This window comes from Pocillopora damicornis, chromosome 1 (genome assembly GCF_964200805.1).
Source record: "Pocillopora damicornis chromosome 1, jaPocDami1.2, whole genome shotgun sequence".
Classification (NCBI taxonomy): Eukaryota; Metazoa; Cnidaria; class Anthozoa; order Scleractinia; family Pocilloporidae; genus Pocillopora; species Pocillopora damicornis.
Window position 1 is genome coordinate 11,744,027 of NC_142670.1, and position 7,248 is coordinate 11,751,274.

Here is a 7,248-nt window from a genome sequence, read left to right on the forward strand (position 1 = left end):
CGTGGTTTGCTTAAGGTCTCTAATCCACTGAGGCGACGACTTGGTAAAACAAGAGATTTAATGACCTAGGAGCTCAGCTCGTGCGTTTTAAAGCTTTGTATATTTTTTAGCCGTTTTCTCTGTTCTTGTGCAAGACTCTTTATCCTCACGGTGCCTCGCTTCATCTTGGAGTTTAATGGGTACCGGCGAACTGACAGAACAACCTGACGAAATGCTGAGCAAGGGGTTGGATGGGGGGAGGGGGGGAGGAACATGTCACGGACGAGCATTCCGGCCAAGGGGAGAATTGCAATACTTCTTGTCACTTCACGCTACAGAAACAAGAATACCCTGTTGCTGGATAGGCATCGTGGCTCGAGTACAGATTTATCTCTATGCACTAAATAAGAAATAAATAGCGCGCAGAAGGCTTGAATCGAGGCAACGAAGTTTTCTTTTTTTTTTTTTTTTATCTCCGCTTCAGACCGAAGTCTTTCATAACTACTTTGATCCAATCGATTTGTTCACTGAGGAAGCTTTCCGTCAATAATTTTAAAATGTCCTGCTTTTAATCCTTTACTTACTATTTGCATCAATTATCTAGCCAGTCATTATCATTTACTTTTATTATCCAGGGAACTTGCATAAGAAGATGACCGTCTAATTTCTTATATGAATAAAGGAAAGCTGCCCTCCAACCTCTGAAAAGCCCTTGACTCCATGCCCCCTTCTACAAGATTAATGCTCCTTCCTAGTTTTCCATGAATAAATTCTTTGACAGCCCGTGATTGGTTTTAATGAGGTAAAGGGCTGTACAGTAATAAACCCCCTGCAGCTCTGCTTTTATACTTGGTTACATCTAAATATTATCAATTGTTCTTTTTGATTCATAAAAGTTGTTCGTTATTCACTTTTTGACTTTTTCTATTTTCTTGTAGTCCATTATATCATTATGGGAAACTCTATTGATTGCTGTTATGCCACTCGTCAATACAATCAGTGTTTCTTCCCGTGCATTCGGTCGTGTTCGTACGCCGCTCGGCGAGTCTGATTGACATCTTAAAGCCTGAAAAGGGTGTGATCTGAAAGTTTCCGAAGTCTCTAGCGGACATCAATACAGACAAAAAATAGCGAGTGCACTTGCATTAGGTAAAGTATCATTACACATTAATTTAAAATGATATGATAATATCACAATACTAATGTTGAGGATTGCTTTTCATAAACCTGTAGAGAGTAGCTAAGAAACTAAACAAATTTCTTTCCTCGGCAAAATTGTGCCTAGAAATTTTAATACTTAAAACTTGTTGCTCGAAATTGGAAAAGCCAAGGAGACCGTGGTGCTCAAATACATGGGCCACTGTATCAAGGCCTGGTATTTAAGAAAAAAATGATAAGCAGTTTGCACTGAGAAGTAGTCGTACGGCTTCACCGTTGGAAGTCTGGACAAAAGGCTAACAGAGAAGACATTTAAAAATGCTCTGCAGGGGAGCCGAAGTTAAAATTCGCGTTCATTGACGGATCAGCGTTGAAGCTCCAGAGTGCATGCAAGAGTCCAAACTTTTCGTGCGTAGGCTTCAAGAACTAGATGAAAGGTTTGTAAACACATTCATTAGAAAGAATGAAATTTTTTACATGCCTTTCACATGCTCACCCATATGAAGAATTATACGAAAACTCTTTCTTTCCACAGGCTGCCTGTGTTACAATAGCAGCTCTGATACAATATTTCTTGATGGCCGCTTTCCATTGGATGCTGATTGAGGGAATTAATCTCTACTTCTTCGTTGTGAAAGTTTACAACATCAACACCAAAATGTACATGTATCACGCATTACAGAATCGCGCCCATTGAAAAACGTCGCACGGGAAAATGCAAATAAGCTAGAAAAGAGAAAGAGAGCATGCGTAACTTCACGCAGGCTTGTCAATTCGACTGTCAATCATGTAATCCCCCGTGTACGCAGTGTTCGAAAGTATTGTTTCTTGTGCAGACAACCGAAACGTAGCGCTTTTCATCGAAGAAGAATAGACGTAATTAGTGGCGTTATCTTGATTAGGTTATATTGTTTAAAAATCGGTCAGATGTAAAATTAAATTACCTTTCAAATGCCGGGTTTTCAATTTGTGTTAAGACTTAAATGCGGCAGATTTGCGAGGTTCGACCATCAATTTCGCCAAGAAAGCAAAACATCACAGAAATATTCCTTTTAGTAAAATTTCCGTACTGCCCCATACTATCGTAAAACAAATCTGTTTTCCCAATGGTAAAGTATTGTTTTTGTCACTCTATCCAAGAACTGAACGTATAATGTAGTGTGGGGCTGTGCGGAATTTTACCCTCCTTTTTGGCCCGTTATTGCCGTCAGTTTCAGATAACACGTTGGTAGTCTAATTACTTTTCGAAAAGCTTAAGTATACGTTGTAGATTCCCGCTCCACGTAGGTGCACGCTCACTTCCAACTCAGCTTTACCATAGCAACACTTCGTTTGCACACGTGACCAAAACAAGCCAATGAGCAACCTCGTTCCGGAATCCTTTACAATCGTTGTTTGGTAACCATAGCGACAGATAAACAAGTAGAAATCTTGGTTCGTTTATTTATCTCGCTGATTAATCGCGTGTACACGACGACGTAAACTATGGCTTATGAAATCGGAAAAAAATACGAAGGTCTTCATGACGGTCGATGGTATATATGCACCATCTTAAGTCAAAAAGGCGACAGGTACAAGGTTATTTTCGATGGTTGGAGCCGACAGTTTGACACAGTTCTCAGCGCCGACTGTCTTCGCCCCTGTACACTGATTGACGTTCGCTCCAGAAAGCGTTGGAGACCCAGCGTGAATTTCAACAAGTTGCTGCCAGGCGACGAAGTTTTCATCAGCATCGAGGGCATCAGAAAACCGGCCGCGGTCAGAGTGGTGGATCCTTTTCTAGAACTCGTTACAGTGGAGTGCGGGAACGAAGAAATCATTGCTTCTTTCCGCGATGTATTACCACCGCCAGAACCCACTCCTGATACTGTCAAGAGGAGAAGACCAGCAGCTTTGCCCCAAGCAGCACCAGCAACATCACCACCACCTCTCGTATCGGCGCCTGTCAGTGTCCAGTCAGCCATAGCCCCGCAGTTTGCGACGATCGTTCGCCTTGATGGTATCAAAATCAGCTGCGGAGATCTCGTGAGCCTCACCCCGAACAGTGCAGACGTCGTCTTCATTGTCCTGGAGCTCTACCAAGACGAGTCCGGCTTAGAGGTTCTTATTAATGCTCAGAAGTGCCAGCTGTCAGATGGTGTCGCCATTCGCCCGCTAGCAAACTTCAGGTTGACCTGCCCGGCATCCGCGGTACACACACTTCAGAAGACTAAACTTTCGTCTCAGTTAAAGAAAGTGGTCTTAGAAGTCCGACAAGGACGTCATCTCATGGGGTAAGTTCATTATTTTACAACATGCACTGGAAACTGTAATCATGCTTTCGGATCGCCAAATATGGTGTTGTCATGCAGTGAAGTGTTTCGATTTCCCTCCTTTCTTTGGGGGTAGGTCCTCCAGTGATGTTGGTGGCCATTTTACTTGGCATCGCTACTGGAAAAAAAAGGAAGGGTTACAAAGCTATACGAGTGATAAATAGTGGGGAAAAAAACTCAGGGTTTGTTCTTGCTCTTCTCCTTTTAATTTGTTGCATTTAATTCTTTGCTTTGTTTTTGTATATATTTTTAAATCGGTATCATTTCATTTGCTGAAAATTTGTCTTTCTTTTCTTTCACTTCTTCGAGTTTAGCTGCTGACTTTCCTCGATTAACAACCTCATCTGGATATTCGTCGCCTATGTAGCTTTCATTAAGTTTATGATTAGTGTTGGTGATTGTGACTGGTATACCTGTACTAATTGCTGCCAAATATTTTGTCTCTGCTCTTTAAAAGCGAGTTAAGTATTTATGAAATGACCCCGCACAACATTTTTCTTTTCCTATTTACTCATAAATTCTCCAACTCTTGCTACATAGTATAAAAAAATATTCTCTTTCTTTGTTGATGTTTTCTCACTCTTTCACATTGATATTTTGTCGCGCAAAAATAGTTTAAAAAAACATTGAGCAAGATGAAAGGAGCAGGTTTATTATGTTTATATAATTTAACATGAGGATTCACTTGCCATAGTTCACTCGGTTTAGACACTTAAGTTCGAGATTCTTTGGCTCATTGTCAGAGAATCGAAGCTCATAATCTAGGTCCCCCAGTTTGGAGTTCTATTCCCTCCAAATGACTCTTCATCCAACACTTGTTACCAAACTAGTAACGTCTTCGGCAAGGATCCTCTCCTGTTTTGGCTGTTCGATAACCAAATCTAAATAATCAATTTATTTCTATTACATTCTTCAGCTCAACATCTTGATACTCGTTCGAGTCATAAAGGAGATGACCAATTTGTCGCAGCCAACAGGGGAAGACGACCACTCTCAAAAAATAAAAAAACTAAAACAAAAAAGTGGAAGAGGTTGCCATATTCTCCTGTGAGGCTTTTCAAAAAAGTATACCGAGAGAGAGCTACTATGGAAGATTGTTAATCTCGAGTTAGATTAGAGGCAACTATGATATTGTGTCAGTGGTGAGCTAAGAAGCATTTTGTGGTGGGCCTCAATCAGTTTATTTAAGGATAATTATTCTACTTCCTTTAAGAGTCTCTCCTTGGTAAGGATATAGTAAGTTGTTTAATAAATTAGTTGGGTTTGTTTGTAGATATTGCTCTTTCTGTCGTTGAAATCGTATTTTATAAAATAATTCAAATAGTAATCTGATTGGCCATAAAACCATTATACATGAGCGTATGTAAACTCGATAAGCTGGAAACCACTCCCCTTCGCGTCGTGGTTTCCTACGCTTATCGAGTGTTCTCCCAACCTCCCGCGTGTTTACATCAGGCTATGTAAAGACGGAAACCATTTTACATTTCTTCAATAACAAGTAATACTAATAGTCTTAGCAGGTAACGCTGACATTCAAAGTTGTTGTTTAATGAACAAATAGATGAATACGTAAATGTTGAATAGATAAACAGCTCATTTAGAAAGAACAAAAAAAAAAACCCTCATGACTGGATCTTTTGTGGATCAGTTGCATTTACCCAATTTTTTTCGCATTTCAAAGACAGGAGTAACGTTTTGAATCGAAAATACATCGACTAACTTGGAATTAAATTGGGACAATAAACTAAGAGATTATAAACTACTCGGCACACATAATTAAACAACGATTAAAGAACTTTTACACAGAGTATACAATTTAAAGGAAAAAGCTTAGCGACAGAGATGCGGAATATTTCAATAGGCCCAGTTTTCAATTATAGCTATTGTGGAGACGTAGCATTGAAAAGGAATCCAACAAGTAAGAGAAGGAGTCGATTACGTAGATGTGCCTCACAGTTTATAACAGTCTAGGTTACGTCATACACGTTTATAAATAAACATGGATGAAGAAACGTCCGATTAAGACAAAAGAGGTAAAAAAATAAATTTAATCTAAATGTATAAGTACATTTCTCTCTACACCACTCAAATGTGATAGGTCAAAACGCTCCAAGCTTCGAATAACTAAATACATTGCAGCTAGGGCTGGGGAATATTCTGGACTAAATAATAAATTATTCCATGAGCGTGGAGATACTAAGAATAATAAATAATAATGTACGTTAATTGACACACGAGCGAGTTACTCCATCAAAGTTGAAGGCATACGAAGTAATTAGACCCACCAACTGAAAAGTATGTCATAACGAAGATGAATAAATGGCAATCATTTCCATTTTTGCTTACGGACAGATGGCGTACTAGCTTTAGCTGCCGGTTGATAAAACAGAAGTTGTTTAAGACAACTTCCATTTAGCAGAGCTCATAAAGAAATTTACAATTCTTAACATCAATTATTTTTGAGCTGCTTCTTTAAAAAACTTGACCTACAAAAAATATTTAAATGCCTTGACGTTTTTCGATTGTATTAGTAAAACAATGCTCTACACCTGGTGGAAGCTGCTTTTTGTCTATTGGTCCGACTATGACAGAATAAGAAAATAGAGACTTACGACATGAACATGTGATCAGAGATCATGATTTGCATGCATTAAACTCTAACTCGTGCAAAAGGGTTTTATGGGGATGCCGCAAGTCCGCAACTCTCCTGTGGGATGAACGAAATATAAGCGTAACGATAACTCTGAACAATAACCTTTGATTTTCTTAGGCTTTCTTGGACTTTCATGATGAAGTGGATGGTAAATGGTGCTGAATACGGCAAAATTTTCAAAACCCTTTTAATATGCTGTGTGCTAGGTAAGTAAGCTATGACACCGTCGAAATTGACTTTCAATTTGTGAAATGCTTATTTCGATTCTTACTCTTACGGAACTTTAATAGCGAAACATACCAAACTCTACACAAGTCCTTCTAAACTATTTGTTAATCATTAAAGCAAAACTTGGGGATTCTTTTATTATCATCATTATCTTTATTATAAGTTTCTCAATATTTTTCACTTTCCATACAATGCCAAATAATTGAGAAAATAATTACCCGGAATGACACATTCGTACAAGTGTAAAGACAGGTATTGACAGCAACCGATAATAGTACCGTGCACTCGATGAGTTGCGAGATGAGTACAATTGAGTCCAACAAAGTGTGCAAATTTTTTTTAATAGTTGCGCGCTAGGTTAGTACCACCTTAATGATATCTCGACTTTCCATTTGCAAAACATTTATATCGATTTTGGAACTTCCTGTAAAACTCAGCCAAACCAATCCGAGAAAAAAATGTCAAGTGGCGGTGATATGGTACTCTTGATTAAAACAAAACACACCGGACTCTAAAGATGCCCGCATTAAATGCGGGTATCTTAGAATCTGGTGTTTTTTGTTTTAATTGAGAGTGCCAAATAACCGCCAACAGAATTTTTTTTTTAATTAGAGAAGGAATTCTTATAAATTGAGTTCCTTGAAGCCCTTAATACAAAGCAAAGTAATCTGAAAGCAAATAGCACAAGCTAGAGATTGGCGTGGTGGTCATGTTGTTTGCGTCATGGTTGTCTACACAAAAGCTTTGGCAGCCACATTTAAGATAGCTTAATTGCCATCGTTTTATGCCATTATGACAAGATGTCATAAGGGAACCACGTTTCCTCTTCAGATAGCTGCTGGACGTTCGACGTGCTTAGACAAGAGATCGAACTTAATCATCAGGGTGTACTTAAAATGATATTAAGTTACACAGATG